General features: G+C 49.1%; 3 non-coding genes across 3 annotated transcripts; all 3 read right to left on the bottom strand.

Moving 5' to 3' along the window:
- Window positions 1-8,435: 8,435 nt before the first annotated feature.
- On the bottom strand, window positions 8,436-8,508 carry Trnat-agu (transfer RNA threonine (anticodon AGU)). Its single transcript has one exon. It is a non-coding gene; the product is annotated as a tRNA-Thr (tRNA).
- Window positions 8,509-13,281: 4,773 nt separating this feature from the next.
- On the bottom strand, window positions 13,282-13,354 carry Trnaa-ggc (transfer RNA alanine (anticodon GGC)). Its single transcript has one exon. It is a non-coding gene; the product is annotated as a tRNA-Ala (tRNA).
- Window positions 13,355-15,679: 2,325 nt separating this feature from the next.
- Trnaa-agc (transfer RNA alanine (anticodon AGC)) lies at window positions 15,680-15,752 on the bottom strand. The gene has a single exon. It is a non-coding gene; the product is annotated as a tRNA-Ala (tRNA).
- Window positions 15,753-19,024: the final 3,272 nt, after the last annotated feature.

Here is a 19,024-nt window from a genome sequence, read left to right as displayed (position 1 = left end):
GACACCGCTCTGAGTAAGACCAACGTGTTGTCCACCCTCTAGACTTCAATGAGGTTAAGCCGCGATACCTAAGACAGATCTGCACTCGATGACACCTCCATAACAGCCGGTCCCCACACTTACATCTTGCTCTCCTTACGTCAGTATACATCATATCAGTCTGTGACGCTGGCTTTGCAACATCTTGCGTGCCTTTAGGTTCGCCGCGACCAACACTTACCATGCACTGACCACAAAAAATGAAGGCGCCGCAGCTTGAACCCAGAACCTTTCACATGCCAAGCGAACGCTCTACCAACTTAGCTACGCCCCATGCACGAGCGAACTGCGCTATTCCCCATTCTTTGCGACTCAGATGCGCACGGACACGTTGGTTGGTTGGTTTGTAGCGGTGAAGGGAGCAGAGTACAAAGGCGCGGACCCGTTCATATACACAAAAGTTCCAAGTAGTTTCGATGCTCTGGTATTACAAATGCAAATTCCGTCTGTTTTTAACGTCTTAAATTGAAAGAGCCGTCACAAATTGCTCCGTTTTCACTCCTTGTCGACAATTATACAGCACCTGAGGTAACAAACACATCTCGAGCCACATTGTGCACTACATTATTTATGCCAACTCAGTGCCTCGCTCTTTACTACTGTTTACCAATCTTGTCGTCCAACTGCAAAACACTGGGCCACAACAAGTTTCCGCGTCTCCATTGCACTGCGCATACTACGAAACGCTCCCCAAACTTGGCACTCACCCTCGCAGCCGACTTTTCCGACTTTCCACGACGCTCACGCAACGCTCACGCTAGTGACAGCATTATTTATAGTTCGACGTCGCGCCAAAGCGAATGAGCACAATTCGCCTACGGCTTAGGCCGCCCTCCTAGTGTGGCTGCTCGGTGTCTGCAGGCAGCGAGGGTCTGCAAGCTTCCTGTGTTCGCACCTATGTCAAACGGTGCTTGCTTGTCAGAGACAGACTATCGCAAAACATACAACTCACTCCATGAATTGATTGCTACGGCATCTGTTATCAGCAGTCACAACTAACAACACCAGTAGCAGCTGACTGCACGCAAAGAATAGGAATGTGCAGTGGGATTTACGTGAACTCGGCGCAAGCTTGTATCTTCCTGCTGGCTGTGAAGTATTCCACTTGCATATCAAGGTGCGCATGTAGGTGTGTTAAAAATTCTGGAGGCACTGGGTATTGATCCCAGCACCTCTCGCATACTAAGCGAGCGCTCTACCATCTGAGCTACGCCCGCCCCCCCGAAGACTAATGGTGCTACATACAGCCATATAGACGACACAGACCCTTGCACTCCCATTATTCAGCAGACAAACACTACTCTCTATGTATCCGTTAGGGTGTCTTTCAGGTTTCGTGCATTCTGTATCGAATCGTAGTTGGCCAAAATGAAAGTGGCACGTATAACGTCGAAAATAGAATTCGGACACCGCTCTGAGTAAGACCAACGTGTTGTCCACCCTCTAGACTTCAATGAGGTTAAGCCGCGATACCTAAGACAGATCTGCACTCGATGACACCTCCATAACAGCCGGTCCCCACACTTACATCTTGCTCTCCTTACGTCAGTATACATCATATCAGTCTGTGACGCTGGCTTTGCAACATCTTGCGTGCCTTTAGGTTCGCCGCGACCAACACTTACCATGCACTGACCACAAAAAATGGAGGCGCCGCAGCTTGAACCCAGAACCTTCCACATGCCAAGCGAACGCTCTACCAACTTAGCTACGCCCCATGCACGAGCGAACTGCGCTATTCCCCATTCTTTGCGACTCAGATGCGCACGGACACGTTGGTTGGTTGGTTTGTAGCGGTGAAGGGAGCAGAGTACAAAGGCGCGGACCCGTTCATATACACAAAAGTTCCAAGTAGTTTCGATGCTCTGGTATTACAAATGCAAATTCCGTCTGTTTTAAACGTCTTAAATTGAAAGAGCCGTCACAAATTGCTCCGTTTTCACTCCTTGTCGACAATTATACAGCACCTGAGGTAACAAACACATCTCGAGCCACATTGTGCACTACATTATTTATGCCAACTCAGTGCCTCGCTCTTTACTACTGTGTACCAATCTTGTCGTCCAACTGCAAAACACTGGGCCACAACAAGTTTCCGCGTCTCCATTGCACTGCGCATACTACGAAACGCTCCCCAAACTTGGCACTCACCCTCGCAGCCGACTTTTCCGACTTTCCACGACGCTCACGCAACGCTCACGCTAGTGACAGCATTATTTATAGTTCGACGTCGCGCCAAAGCGAATGAGCACAATTCGCCTACGGCTTAGGCCGCCCTCCTAGTGTGGCTGCTCGGTGTCTGCAGGCAGCGAGGGTCTGCAAGCTTCCTGTGTTCGCACCTATGTCACCTGTGCTTGCTTGTCAGAGACAGACTATCGCAAAACATACAACTCACTCCATGAATTGATTGCTACGGCATCTGTTATCAGCAGTCACAACTAACAACACCAGTAGCAGCTGACTGCACGCAAAGAATAGGAATGTGCAGTGGGATTTACGTGAACTCGGCGCAAGCTTGTATCTTCCTAGACACATCTGCTGGCTGTGAAGTATTCCACTTGCATATCAAGGTGCGCATGTAGGTGTGTTAAAAATCCTGCAGGCACTGAGTATTGATCCCAGTACCTCTCGCATACTAAGCGAGCGCTCTACCATCTGAGCTACGCCCGCCCCCCCGAAGACTAATGGTGCTACATACAGCCATATAGACGACACAGACCCTTGCACTCCCATTATTCAGCAGACAAACACTACTCTCTATGTATCTGTTAGGGTGCCTTTCAGGTTTCGTGCATTCTGTATCGAATCGTAGTTGCCAAAATGAAAGTGGCACGTATAACGTCGAAAATAGAATTCGGACACCGCTCTGAGTAAGACCAACGTGTTGTCCACCCTCTAGACTTCAATGAGGTTAAGCCGCGATACCTAAGACAGATCTGCACTCGATGACACCTCGATAACAGCCGGTCCCCACACTTACATCTTGCTCTCCTTACGTCAGTATACATCATATCAGTCTGTGACGCTGGCTTTGCAACATCTTGCGTGCCTTTAGGTTCGCCGCGACCAACACTTACCATGCACTGACCACAAAAAATGGAGGCGCCGCAGCTTGAACCCTGGACCTTTCACATGCCAAGCGAACGCTCTACCAACTTAGCTACGCCCCATGCACGAGCAAACTGCGCTATTCCCCATTCTTTGCGACTCAGATGCGCACGGACACGTTGGTTGGTTGGTTTGTAGCGGTGAAGGGAGCAGAGTACAAAGGCGCGGACCCCTTCATATACACAAATGTTCCAAGTAGTTTCGATGCTCTGGTATTACAAATGCAAATTCCGTCTGTTTTTAACGTCTTAAATTGAAAGAGCCGTCACAAATTGCTCCGTTTTCACTCATTGTAGACAATTATACAGCACCTGAGGTAACAAACACATCTCGAGCCACATTGTGCACTACATTATTTATGCCAACTCAGTGCCTCGCTCTTTACTACTGTGTACCAATCTTGTCGTCCAACTGCAAAACACTGGGCCACAACAAGTTTCCGCGTCTCCATTGCACTGCGCATACTACGAAACGCTCCCCAAACTTGGCACTCACCCTCGCAGCCGACTTTTCCGACGTTCCACGACGCTCACGCAACGCTCACGCTAGTGACAGCATTATTTATAGTTCGACGTCGCGCCAAAGCGAATGAGCACAATTCGCCTACGGCTTAGGCCGCCCTCCTAGTGTGGCTGCTCGGTGTCTGCAGGCAGCGAGGGTCTGCAAGCTTCCTGTGTTCGCACCTATGTCACCTGTGCTTGCTTGTCAGAGACAGACTATCGCAAAACATACAACTCACTCCATGAATTGATTGCTACGGCATCTGTTATCAGCAGTCACAACTAACAACACCAGTAGCAGCTGACTGCACGCAAAGAATAGGAATGTGCAGTGGGATTTACGTGAACTCGGCGCAAGCTTGTATCTTCCTAGACACATCTGCTGGCTGTGAAGTATTCCACTTGCATATCAAGGTGCGCATGTAGGTGTGTTAAAAATTCTGGAGGCACTGGGTATTGATCCCAGCACCTCTCGCATACTAAGCGAGCGCTCTACCATCTGAGCTACGCCCGCCCCCCCGAAGACTAATGGTGCTACATACAGCCATATAGACGACACAGACCCTTGCACTCCCATTATTCAGCAGACAAACACTACTCTCTATGTATCCGTTAGGGTGTCTTTCAGGTTTCGTGCATTCTGTATCGAATCGTAGTTGGCCAAAATGAAAGTGGCACGTATAACGTCGAAAATAGAATTCGGACACCGCTCTGAGTAAGACCAACGTGTTGTCCACCCTCTAGACTTCAATGAGGTTAAGCCGCGATACCTAAGACAGATCTGCACTCGATGACACCTCCATAACAGCCGGTCCCCACACTTACATCTTGCTCTCCTTACGTCAGTATACATCATATCAGTCTGTGACGCTGGCTTTGCAACATCTTGCGTGCCTTTAGGTTCGCCGCGACCAACACTTACCATGCACTGACCACAAAAAATGGAGGCGCCGCAGCTTGAACCCAGAACCTTCCACATGCCAAGCGAACGCTCTACCAACTTAGCTACGCCCCATGCACGAGCGAACTGCGCTATTCCCCATTCTTTGCGACTCAGATGCGCACGGACACGTTGGTTGGTTGGTTTGTAGCGGTGAAGGGAGCAGAGTACAAAGGCGCGGACCCGTTCATATACACAAAAGTTCCAAGTAGTTTCGATGCTCTGGTATTACAAATGCAAATTCCGTCTGTTTTAAACGTCTTAAATTGAAAGAGCCGTCACAAATTGCTCCGTTTTCACTCCTTGTCGACAATTATACAGCACCTGAGGTAACAAACACATCTCGAGCCACATTGTGCACTACATTATTTATGCCAACTCAGTGCCTCGCTCTTTACTACTGTGTACCAATCTTGTCGTCCAACTGCAAAACACTGGGCCACAACAAGTTTCCGCGTCTCCATTGCACTGCGCATACTACGAAACGCTCCCCAAACTTGGCACTCACCCTCGCAGCCGACTTTTCCGACTTTCCACGACGCTCACGCAACGCTCACGCTAGTGACAGCATTATTTATAGTTCGACGTCGCGCCAAAGCGAATGAGCACAATTCGCCTACGGCTTAGGCCGCCCTCCTAGTGTGGCTGCTCGGTGTCTGCAGGCAGCGAGGGTCTGCAAGCTTCCTGTGTTCGCACCTATGTCACCTGTGCTTGCTTGTCAGAGACAGACTATCGCAAAACATACAACTCACTCCATGAATTGATTGCTACGGCATCTGTTATCAGCAGTCACAACTAACAACACCAGTAGCAGCTGACTGCACGCAAAGAATAGGAATGTGCAGTGGGATTTACGTGAACTCGGCGCAAGCTTGTATCTTCCTAGACACATCTGCTGGCTGTGAAGTATTCCACTTGCATATCAAGGTGCGCATGTAGGTGTGTTAAAAATCCTGCAGGCACTGAGTATTGATCCCAGTACCTCTCGCATACTAAGCGAGCGCTCTACCATCTGAGCTACGCCCGCCCCCCCGAAGACTAATGGTGCTACATACAGCCATATAGACGACACAGACCCTTGCACTCCCATTATTCAGCAGACAAACACTACTCTCTATGTATCTGTTAGGGTGCCTTTCAGGTTTCGTGCATTCTGTATCGAATCGTAGTTGCCAAAATGAAAGTGGCACGTATAACGTCGAAAATAGAATTCGGACACCGCTCTGAGTAAGACCAACGTGTTGTCCACCCTCTAGACTTCAATGAGGTTAAGCCGCGATACCTAAGACAGATCTGCACTCGATGACACCTCGATAACAGCCGGTCCCCACACTTACATCTTGCTCTCCTTACGTCAGTATACATCATATCAGTCTGTGACGCTGGCTTTGCAACATCTTGCGTGCCTTTAGGTTCGCCGCGACCAACACTTACCATGCACTGACCACAAAAAATGGAGGCGCCGCAGCTTGAACCCTGGACCTTTCACATGCCAAGCGAACGCTCTACCAACTTAGCTACGCCCCATGCACGAGCAAACTGCGCTATTCCCCATTCTTTGCGACTCAGATGCGCACGGACACGTTGGTTGGTTGGTTTGTAGCGGTGAAGGGAGCAGAGTACAAAGGCGCGGACCCCTTCATATACACAAATGTTCCAAGTAGTTTCGATGCTCTGGTATTACAAATGCAAATTCCGTCTGTTTTTAACGTCTTAAATTGAAAGAGCCGTCACAAATTGCTCCGTTTTCACTCATTGTAGACAATTATACAGCACCTGAGGTAACAAACACATCTCGAGCCACATTGTGCACTACATTATTTATGCCAACTCAGTGCCTCGCTCTTTACTACTGTGTACCAATCTTGTCGTCCAACTGCAAAACACTGGGCCACAACAAGTTTCCGCGTCTCCATTGCACTGCGCATACTACGAAACGCTCCCCAAACTTGGCACTCACCCTCGCAGCCGACTTTTCCGACTTTCCACAACGCTCACGCTAGTGACAGCATTATTTATAGTTCGACGTCGCGCCAAAGCGAATGAGCACAATTCGCCTACGGCTTAGGCCGCCCTCCTAGTGTGGCTGCTCGGTGTCTGCAGGCAGCGAGGGTCTGCAAGCTTCCTGTGTTCGCACCTATGTCACCTGTGCTTGCTTGTCAGAGACAGACTATCGCAAAACATACAACTCACTCCATGAATTGATTGCTACGGCATCTGTTATCAGCAGTCACAACTAACAACACCAGTAGCAGCTGACTGCACGCAAAGAATAGGAATGTGCAGTGGGATTTACGTGAACTCGGCGCAAGCTTGTATCTTCCTAGACACATCTGCTGGCTGTGAAGTATTCCACTTGCATATCAAGGTGCGCATGTACGTGTGTTAAAAATTATGGAGGCACTGGTTATTGATCCCAGCACCTCTCGCATACTAAGCGAGCGCTCTACCATCTGAGCTACGCCCGCCCCCCCGAAGACTAATGGTGCTACATACAGCCATATAGACGACACAGACCCTTGCACTCCCATTATTCAGCAGACAAACACTACTCTCTATGTATCCGTTAGGGTGTCTTTCAGGTTTCGTGCATTCTGTATCGAATCGTAGTTGGCCAAAATGAAAGTGGCACGTATAACGTCGAAAATAGAATTCGGACACCGCTCTGAGTAAGACCAACGTGTTGTCCACCCTCTAGACTTCAATGAGGTTAAGCCGCGATACCTAAGACAGATCTGCACTCGATGACACCTCCATAACAGCCGGTCCCCACACTTACATCTTGCTCTCCTTACGTCAGTATACATCATATCAGTCTGTGACGCTGGCTTTGCAACATCTTGCGTGCCTTTAGGTTCGCCGCGACCAACACTTACCATGCACTGACCACAAAAAATGGAGGCGCCGCAGCTTGAACCCAGAACCTTTCACATGCCAAGCGAACGCTCTACCAACTGAGCTACGTCCCATGCACGAGCAAACTGCGCTATTCCCCATTCTTTGCGACTCAGATGCGCACGGACACGTTGGTTGGTTGGTTTGTAGCGGTGAAGGGAGCAGAGTACAAAGGCGCGGACCCGTTCATATACACAAAAGTTCCAAGTAGTTTCGATGCTCTGGTATTACAAATGCAAATTCCGTCTGTTTTTAACGTCTTAAATTGAAAGAGCCGTCACAAATTGCTCCGTTTTCACTCCTTGTCGACAATTATACAGCACCTGAGGTAACAAACACATCTCGAGCCACATTGTGCACTACATTATTTATGCCAACTCAGTGCCTCGCTCTTTACTACTGTGTACCAATCTTGTCGTCCAACTGCAAAACACTGGGCCACAACAAGTTTCCGCGTCTCCATTGCACGGCGCATACTACGAAACGCTCCCCAAACTTGGCACTCACCCTCGCAGCCGACTTTTCCGACTTTCCACGACGCTCACGCAACGCTCACGCTAGTGACAGCATTATTTATAGTTCGACGTCGCGCCAAAGCGAATGAGCACAATTCGCCTACGGCTTAGGCCGCCCTCCTAGTGTGGCTGCTCGGTGTCTGCAGGCAGCGAGGGTCTGCAAGCTTCCTGTGTTCGCACCTATGTCACCTGTGCTTGCTTGTCAGAGACAGACTATCGCAAAACATACAACTCACTCCATGAATTGATTGCTACGGCATCTGTTATCAGCAGTCACAACTAACAACACCAGTAGCAGCTGACTGCACGCAAAGAATAGGAATGTGCAGTGGGATTTACGTGAACTCGGCGCAAGCTTGTATCTTCCTAGACACATCTGCTGGCTGTGAAGTATTCCACTTGCATATCAAGGTGCGCATGTAGGTGTGTTAAAAATCCTGCAGGCACTGGGTATTGATCCCAGTACCTCTCGCATACTAAGCGAGCGCTCTACCATCTGAGCTACGCCCGCCCCCCCGAAGACTAATGGTGCTACATACAGCCATATAGACGACACAGACCCTTGCACTCCCATTATTCAGCAGACAAACACTACTCTCTATGTATCTGTTAGGGTGTCTTTCAGGTTTCGTGCATTCTGTATCGAATCGTAGTTGCCAAAATGAAAGTGGCACGTATAACGTGAAAATAGAATTCGGACACCGCTCTGAGTAAGACCAACGTGTTGTCCACCCTCTAGACTTCAATGAGGTTAAGCCGCGATACCTAAGACAGATCTGCACTCGATGACACCTCGATAACAGCCGGTCCCCACACTTACATCTTGCTCTCCTTACGTCGGTATACATCATATCAGTCTGTGACGCTGGCTGTGCAACATCTTGCGTGACTTTAGGTTCGCCGCGACCAACACTTACCATGCATTGACCACAAAAAATGGAGGCGCCGCAGCTTGAACCCTGGACCTTTCACATGCCAAGCGAACGCTCTACCAACTTAGCTACGCCCCATGCACGAGCAAACTGCGCTATTCCCCATTCTTTGCGACTCAGATGCGCACGGACACGTTGGTTGGTTGGTTTGTAGCGGTGAAGGGAGCAGAGTACAAAGGCGCGGACCCGTTCATATACACAAAAGTTCCAAGTAGTTTCGATGCTCTGGTATTACAAATGCAAATTCCGTCTGTTTTTAACGTCTTAAATTGAAAGAGCCGTCACAAATTGCTCCGTTTTCACTCATTGTAGACAATTATACAGCACCTGAGGTAACAAACACATCTCGAGCCACATTGTGCACTACATTATTTATGCCAACTCAGTGCCTCGCTCTTTACTACTGTGTACCAATCTTGTCGTCCAACTGCAAAACACTGGGCCACAACAAGTTTCCGCGTCTCCATTGCACTGCGCATACTACGAAACGCTCCCCAATCTTGGCACTCACCCTCGCAGCCGACTTTTCCGACTTTCCACAACGCTCACGCTAGTGACAGCATTATTTATAGTTCGACGTCGCGCCAAAGCGAATGAGCACAATTCGCCTACGGCTTAGGCCGCCCTCCTAGTGTGGCTGCTCGGTGTCTGCAGGCAGCGAGGGTCTGCAAGCTTCCTGTGTTCGCACCTATGTCACCTGTGCTTGCTTGTCAGAGACAGACTATCGCAAAACATACAACTCACTCCATGAATTGATTGCTACGGCATCTGTTATCAGCAGTCACAACTAACAACACCAGTAGCAGCTGACTGCACGCAAAGAATAGGAATGTGCAGTGGGATTTACGTGAACTCGGCGCAAGCTTGTATCTTCCTAGAGACATCTGCTGGCTGTGAAGTATTCCACTTGCATATCAAGGTGCGCATGTACGTGTGTTAAAAATTCTGGAGGCACTGGTTATTGATCCCAGCACCTCTCGCATACTAAGCGAGCGCTATACCATCTGAGCTACGCCCGCCCTCCCTGAAGACTAATGGTGCTACATACAGCCATATAGACGACACAGACCCTTGCACTCCCATTATTCAGCAGACAAACACTACTCTCTATGTATCCGTTAGGGTGTCTTTCAGGTTTCGTGCATTCTGTATCGAATCGTAGTTGGCCAAAATGAAAGTGGCACGTATAACGTCGAAAATAGAATTCGGACACCGCTCTGAGTAAGACCAACGTGTTGTCCACCCTCTAGACTTCAATGAGGTTAAGCCGCGATACCTAAGACAGATCTGCACTCGATGACACCTCCATAACAGCCGGTCCCCACACTTACATCTTGCTCTCCTTACGTCAGTATACATCATATCAGTCTGTGACGCTGGCTTTGCAACATCTTGCGTGCCTTTAGGTTCGCCGCGACCAACACTTACCATGCACTGACCACAAAAAATGGAGGCGCCGCAGCTTGAACCCAGAACCTTTCACATGCCAAGCGAACGCTCTACCAACTTAGCTACGCCCCATGCAAGAGCAAACTGCGCTATTCCCCATTCTTTGCGACTCAGATGCGCACGGACACGTTGGTTGGTTGGTTTGTAGCGGTGAAGGGAGCAGAGTACAAAGGCGCGGACCCGTTCATATACACAAAAGTTCCAAGTAGTTTCGATGCTCTGGTATTACAAATGCAAATTCCGTCTGTTTTTAACGTCTTAAATTGAAAGAGCCGTCACAAATCGCTCCGTTTTCACTCATTGTAGACAATTATACAGCACCTGAGGTAACAAACACATCTCGAGCCACATTGTGCACTACATTATTTATGCCAACTCAGTGCCTCGCTCTTTACTACTGTGTACCAATCTTGTCGTCCAACTGCAAAACACTGGGCCACAACAAGTTTCCGCGTCTCCATTGCACTGCGCATACTACGAAACGCTCCCCAAACTTGGCACTCACCCTCGCAGCCGACTTTTCCGACTTTCCACGACGCTCACGCAACGCTCACGCTAGTGACAGCATTATTTATAGTTCGACGTCGCGCCAAAGCGAATGAGCACAATTCGCCTACGGCTTAGGCCGCCCTCCTAGTGTGGCTGCTCGGTGTCTGCAGGCAGCGAGGGTCTGCAAGCTTCCTGTGTTCGCACCTATGTCACCTGTGCTTGCTTGTCAGAGACAGACTATCGCAAAACATACAACTCACTCCATGAATTGATTGCTACGGCATCTGTTATCAGCAGTCACAACTAACAACACCAGTAGCAGCTGACTGCACGCAAAGAATAGGAATGTGCAGTGGGATTTACGTGAACTCGGCGCAAGCTTGTATCTTCCTAGACACATCTGCTGGCTGTGAAGTATTCCACTTGCATATCAAGGTGCGCATGTAGGTGTGTTAAAAATTCTGGAGGCACTGGGTATTGATCCCAGCACCTCTTGCATACTAAGCGAGCGCTCTACCATCTGAGCTACGCCCGCCCCCCCGAAGACTAATAGTGCTACATACAGCCATATAGACGACACAGACCCTTGCACTCCCATTATTCAGCAGACAAACACTACTCTCTATGTATCCGTAAGGGGGGCTTTCAGGTTTCGTGCATTCTGTATCGAATCGTAGTTGGCCAAAATGTAAGTGGCACGTATAACGTCGAAAATAGAATTCGGACACCGCTCTGAGTAAGACCAACGTGTTGTCCACCCTCTAGACTTCAATGAGGTTAAGCCGCGATACCTAAGACAGATCTGCACTCGATGACACCTCCATAACAGCCGGTCCCCACACTTACATCTTGCTCTCCTTACGTCAGTATACATCATATCAGTCTGTGACGCTGGCTTTGCAACATCTTGCGTGCCTTTAGGTTCGCCGCGACCAACACTTACCATGCACTGACCACAAAAAATGGAGGCGCCGCAGCTTGAACCCAGAACCTTTCACATGCCAAGCGAACGCTCTACCAACTTAGCTACGCCCCATGCACGAGCAAACTGCGCTATTCCCCATTCTTTGCGACTCAGATGCGCACGGACACGTTGGTTGGTTGGTTTGTAGCGGTGAAGGGAGCAGAGTACAAAGGCGCGGACCCGTTCATATACACAAAAGTTCCAAGTAGTTTCGATGCTCTGGTATTACAAATGCAAATTCCGTCTGTTTTTAACGTCTTAAATTGAAAGAGCCGTCACAAATTGCTCCGTTTTCACTCATTGTAGACAATTATACAGCACCTGAGGTAACAAACACATCTCGAGAACCATTGTGCACTACATTATTTATGCCAACTCAGTGCCTCGCTCTTTACTACTGTGTACCAATCTTGTCGTCCAACTGCAAAACACTGGGCCACAACAAGTTTCCGCGTCTCCATTGCACTGCGCATACTACGAAACGCTCCCCAAACTTGGCACTCACCCTCGCAGCAGACTTTTCCGACTTTCCACGACGCTCACGCAACGCTCACGCTAGTGACAGCATTATTTACAGTTCGACGTCGCGCCAAAGCGAATGAGCACAATTCGCCTACGGCTTAGGCCGCCCTCCTAGTGTGGCTGCTCGGTGTCTGCAGGCAGCGAGGGTCTGCAAGCTTCCTGTGTTCGCACCTATGTCACCTGTGCTTGCTTGTCAGAGACAGACTATCGCAAAACATACAACTCACTCCATGAATTGATTGCTACGGCATCTGTTATCAGCAGTCACAACTAACAACACCAGTAGCAGCTGACTGCACGCAAAGAATAGGAATGTGCAGTGGGATTTACGTGAACTCGGCGCAAGCTTGTATCTTCCTAGACACATCTGCTGGCTGTGAAGTATTCCACTTGCATATCAAGGTGCGCATGTAGGTGTGTTAAAAATCCTGCAGGCACTGGGTATTGATCCCAGTAGCTCTCGCATACTAAGCGAGCGCTCTACCATCTGAGCCCGCCCCGCCCCCCGAAGACTATTGGTGCTACATACAGCCATATAGACGACACAGACCCTTGCACTCCCATTATTCAGCAGACAAACACTACTCTCTATGTATCCGTTAGGGTGTCTTTCAGGTTTCGTGCATTCTGTATCGAATCGTAGTTGCCAAAATGAAAGTGGCACGTATAACGTCGAAAATAGAATTCGGACACCGCTCTGAGTAAGACCAACGTGTTGTCCACCCTCTAGACTTCAATGAGGTTAAGCCGCGATACCTAAGACAGATCTGCACTCGATGACACCTCGATAACAGCCGGTCCCCACACTTACATCTTGCTCTCCTTACGTCAGTATACATCATATCAGTCTGTGACGCTGGCTTTGCAACATCTTGCGTGCCTTTAGGTTCGCCGCGACCAACACTTACCATGCACTGACCACAAAAAATTGGGGCGCCGCGGCTTGAACCCTGGACCTTTCACATGCCAAGCGAACGCTCTACCAACTGAGCTACGCCCCATGCACGAGCAAACTGCGCTATTCCCCATTCTTTGCGACTCAGATGCGCACGGACACGTTGGTTGGTTGGTTTGTAGCGGTGAAGGGAGCAGAGTACAAAGGCGCGGACCCGTTCATATACACAAAAGTTCCAAGTAGTTTCGATGCTCTGGTATTACAAATGCAAATTCCGTCTGTTTTTAACGTCTTAAATTGAAAGAGCCGTCACAAATTGCTCCGTTTTCACTCATTGTAGACAATTATACAGCACCTGAGGTAACAAACACATCTCGAGAACCATTGTGCACTACATTATTTATGCCAACTCAGTGCCTCGCTCTTTACTACTGTGTATCAATCTTGTCGTCCAACTGCAAAACACTGGGCCACAACAAGTTTCCACGTCTCCATTGCACTGCGCATACTACGAAACGCTCCCCAAACTAGGCACTCACCCTCGCAGCCGACTTTTCCGACTTTCCACGACGCTCACGCTAGTGACAGCATTATTTATAGTTCGACGTCGCGCCAATGCGAATGAGCACAATTCGCCTACGGCTTAGGCCGCCCTCCTAGTGTGGCTGCTCGGTGTCTGCAGGCAGCGAGGGTCTGCAAGCTTCCTGTGTTCGCACCTATGTCACCTGTGCTTGCTTGTCAGAGACAGACTATCGCAAAACATACAACTCACTCCATGAATTGATTGCTACGGCATCTGTTATCAGCAGTAACAACTAACAACACCAGTAGCAGCTGACTGCACGCAAAGAATAGGAATGTGCAGTGGGATTTACGTGAACTCGGCGCAAGCTTGTATCTTCCTAGACACATCTGCTGGCTGTGAAGTATTCCACTTGCATATCAAGGTGCGCATGTAGGTGTGTTAAAAATCCTGCAGGCACTGGGTATTGATCCCAGTACCTCTCGCATACTAAGTGAGCGCTCTACCATCTGAGCCCGCCCCGCCCCGCCCCCCCGAAGACTAATGGTGCTACATACAGCCATATAGACGACACAGACCCTTGCACTCCCATTATTCAGCAGACAAACACTACTCTCTATGTATCCGTTAGGGTGTCTTTCAGGTTTCGTGCATTCTGTATCGAATCGTAGTTGCCAAAATGAAAGTGGCACGTATAACGTCGAAAATAGAATTCGGACACCGCTCTGAGTAAGACCAACGTGTTGTCCACCCTCTAGACTTCAATGAGGTTAAGCCGCGATACCTAAGACAGATCTGCACTCGATGACACCTCCATAACAGCCGGTCCCCACACTTACATCTTGCTCTCCTTACGTCAGTATACATCATATCAGTCTGTGACGCTGGCTTTGCAACATCTTGCGTGCCTTTAGGTTCGCCGCGACCAACACTTACCATGCACTGACCACAAAAAATGGACGCGCCGCGGCTTGAACCCTGGACCTTTCACATGCCAAGCGAACGCTCTACCAACTGAGCTACGCCCCATGCACGAGCAAACTGCGCTATTCCCCATTCTTTGCGACTCAGATGCGCACGGACACGATGGTTGGTTGGTTTGTAGCGGTGAAGGGAGCAGAGTACAAAGGCGCGGACCCGTTCATATACACAAAAGTTCCAAGTAGTTTCGATGCTCTGGTATTACAAATGCAAATTCCGTCTGTTTTTAACGTCTTAAATTGAAAGAGCCGTCACAAATTGCTCCGTTTTCACTCATTGTAGACAATTATACAGCACCTGAGGTAACAAACACATCTCGAGAACCATTGTGCACTACATTATTTATGCCAACTCAGTGCCTCGCTCTTTACTACTGTGTACCAATCTTGTCGTCCAACTGCAAAACACTAGGCCACAACAAGTTTCCGCGTCTCCATTGCACTGCGCATACTACGAAACGCTCCCCAAATTTGGCACTCACCCTCGCAGCCGACTTTTCCGACTTTCCACGACGCTCACGCAACGCTCACGCTAGTGACAGCATTATTTATAGTTCGACGTCGCGCCAAAGCGAATGAGTACATTTCGCCTACGGCTTAGGCCGCCCTCCTAGTGTGGCTGCTCGGTGTCTGCAGGCAGCGAGGGTCTGCAAGCTTCCTGTGTTCGCACCTATGTCACCTGTGCTTGCTTGTCAGAGACAGACTATCGCAAAACATACAACTCACTCCATGAATTGATTGCTACGGCATCTGTTATCAGCAGTCACAACTAGCAACACCAGTAGCAGCTGACTGCACGCAAAGAATAGAAATGTGCAGTGGGATTTACGTGAACTCGGCGCAAGCTTGTATCTTCCTAGACACATCTGCTGGCTGTGAAGTATTCCACTTGCATATCAAGGTGCGCATGTAGGTGTGTTAAAAATCCTGCAGGCACTGGGTATTGATCCCAGTACCTCTCGCATGCTAAGCAAGCGCTCTACCATCTGAGCTACGCCCGCCCCCCCGAAGACTAATGGTGCTACATACAGCCATATAGACGACACAGACCCTTGCACTCCCATTATTCAGCAGACAAACACTACTCTCTATGTATCCGTTAGGGTGTCTTTCAGGTTTCGTGCATTCTGTATCGAATCGTAGTTGCCAAAATGAAAGTGGCACGTATAACGTCGAAAATAGAATTCGGACACCGCTCTGAGTAAGACCAACGTGTTGTCCACCCTCTAGACTTCAATGAGGTTAAGCCGCGATACCTAAGACAGATCTGCACTCGATGACACCTCGATAACAGCCGGTCCCCACACTTACATCTTGCTCTCCTTACGTCAGTATACATCATATCAGTCTGTGACGCTGGCTTTGCAACATCTTGCGTGCCTTTAGGTTCGCCGCGACCAACACTTACCATGCACTGACCACAAAAAATGGAGGCGCCGCGGCTTGAACCCTGGACCTTTCACATGCCAAGCGAACGCTCTACCAACTGAGCTACGCCCCATGCACGAGCAAACTGCGCTATTCCCCATTCTTTGCGACTCAGATGCGCACGGACACGTTGGTTGGTTGGTTTGTAGCGGTGAAGGGAGCAGAGTACAAAGGCGCGGACCCGTTCATATACACAAAAGATCCAAGTAGTTTCGATGCTCTGGTATTACAAATGCAAATTCCGTCTGTTTTTAACGTCTTAAATTGAAAGAGCCGTCACAAATTGCTCCGTTTTCACTCATTGTAGACAATTATACAGCACCTAAGGTAACAAACACATCTCGAGAACCATTGTGCACTACATTATTTATGCCAACTCAGTGCCTCGCTCTTTACTACTGTGTATCAATCTTGTCGTCCAACTGCAAAACACTGGGCCACAACAAGTTTCCACGTCTCCATTGCACTGCGCATACTACGAAACGCTCCCCAAACTAGGCACTCACCCTCGCAGCCGACTTTTCCGACTTTCCACGACGCTCACGCAACGCTCACGCTAGTGACAGCATTATTTATAGTTCGACGTCGCGCCAAAGCGAATGAGCACAATTCGCCTACGGCTTAGGCCGCCCTCCTAGTGTGGCTGCTCGGTGTCTGCAGGCAGCGAGGGTCTGCAAGCTTCCTGTGTTCGCACCTATGTCACCTGTGCTTGCTTGTCAGAGACAGACTATCGCAAAACATACAACTCACTCCATGAATTGATTGCTACGGCATCTGTTATCAGCAGTAACAACTAACAACACCAGTAGCAGCTGACTGCACGCAAAGAATAGGAATGTGCAGTGGGATTTACGTGAACTCGGCGCAAGCTTGTATCTTCCAAGACACATCTGCTGCCTGTGAAGTATTCCACTTGCATATCAAGGTGCGCATGTAGGTGTGTTAAAAATCCTGCAGGCACTGGGTATTGATCCCAGTACCTCTCGCATACTAAGTGAGCGCTCTACCATCTGAGCCCGCCCCGACCAGCCCCCCCCCCCCCCCCCCCCGAAGACTAATGGTGCTACATACAGCCATATAGACGACACAGACCCTTGCACTCCCATTATTCAGCAGACAAACACTACTCTCTATGTATCCGTTAGGGTGTCTTTCAGGTTTCGTGCATTCTGTATCGAATCGTAGTTGCCAAAATGAAAGTGGCACGTATAACGTCGAAAATAGAATTCGGACACCGCTCTGAGTAAGACCAACGTGTTGTCCACCCTCTAGACTTCAATGAGGTTAAGCCGCGATACCTAAGACAGATCTGCACTCGATGACACCTCGATAACAGCCGGTCCCCACACTTACATCTTGCTCTCCTTACGTCAGTATACATCATATCAGTCTGTGACGCTGGCTTTGCAACATCTTGCGTGCCTTTAGGTTCGCCGCGACCAACACTTACCATGCACTGACCACAAAAAATGGAGGCGCCGCAGCTTGAATGCTGGACCTTTCACATGCCAAGCGAACGCTCTACCAACTTAGCTACAGCCCATGCACGAGCAAACTGCGCTATTCCCCATTCTTTGCGACTCAGATGCGCACGGACACGTTGGTTGGTTGGTTTGTAGCGGTGAAGGGAGCAGAGTACAAAGGCGCGGACCCGTTCATATACACAAAAGTTCCAAGTAGTTTCGATGCTCTGGTATTACAAATGCAAATTCCGTCTGTTTTTAACGTCTTAAATTGAAAGAGCCGTCACAAATTGCTCCGTTTTCACTCATTGTCGACAATTATACAGCACCTGAGGTAACAAACACATCTCGAGCCACATTGTGCACTACATTATTTATGCCAACTCAGTGCCTCGCTCTTTACTACTGTGTACCAATCTTGTCGTCCAACTGCAAAACACTGGGCCACAACAAGTTTCCGCGTCTCCATTGCACTGCGCATACTACGAAACGCTCCCCAAACTTGGCACTCACCCTCGCAGCCGACTTTTCCGACTTTCCACAACGCTCACGCAACGCTCACGCTAGTGACAGCATTATTTATAGTTCGACGTCGCGCCAAAGCGAATGAGCACAATTCGCCTACGGCTTAGGCCGCCCTCCTAGTGTGGCTGCTCGGTGTCTGCAGGCAGCGAGGGTCTGCAAGCTTCCTGTGTTCGCACCTATGTCACCTGTGCTTGCTTGTCAGAGACAGACTATCGCAAAACATACAACTCACTCCATGAATTGATTGCTACGGCATCTGTTATCAGCAGTCACAACTAACAACACCAGTAGCAGCTGACTGCACGCAAAGAATAGGAATGTGCAGTGGGATTTACGTGAACTCGGCGCAAGCTTGTATCTTCCTAGACACATCTGCTGGCTGTGAAGTATTCCACTTGCATATCAAGGTGCGCATGTAGGTGTGTTAAAAATTCTGGATGCACTGGTTATTGATCCCAGCACCTCTCGCATACTAAGCGAGCGCTCTACCATCTGAGCTACGCCCGCCCCCCCGAAGACTAATGGTGCTACATACAGCCATATAGACGACACAGACCCTTGCACTCCCATTATTCAGCAGACAAACACTACTCTCTATGTATCCGTTAGGGTGTCTTTCAGGTTTCGTGCATTCTGTATCGAATCGTAGTTGGCCAAAATGAAAGTGGCACGTATAACGTCGAAAATAGAATTCGGACACCGCTCTGAGTAAGACCAACGTGTTGTCCACCCTCTAGACTTCAATGAGGTTAAGCCGCGATACCTAAGACAGATCTGCACTCGATGACACCTCCATAACAGCCGGTCCCCACACTTACATCTTGCTCTCCTTACGTCAGTATACATCATATCAGTCT

Source organism: Schistocerca gregaria, chromosome 9, assembly GCF_023897955.1.
Source record: "Schistocerca gregaria isolate iqSchGreg1 chromosome 9, iqSchGreg1.2, whole genome shotgun sequence".
In the NCBI taxonomy this organism is placed as follows: domain Eukaryota; kingdom Metazoa; phylum Arthropoda; class Insecta; order Orthoptera; family Acrididae; genus Schistocerca; species Schistocerca gregaria.
Note: the sequence above shows the minus strand (reverse complement) of the source record. Positions and strands in the feature narration are given on the sequence as shown.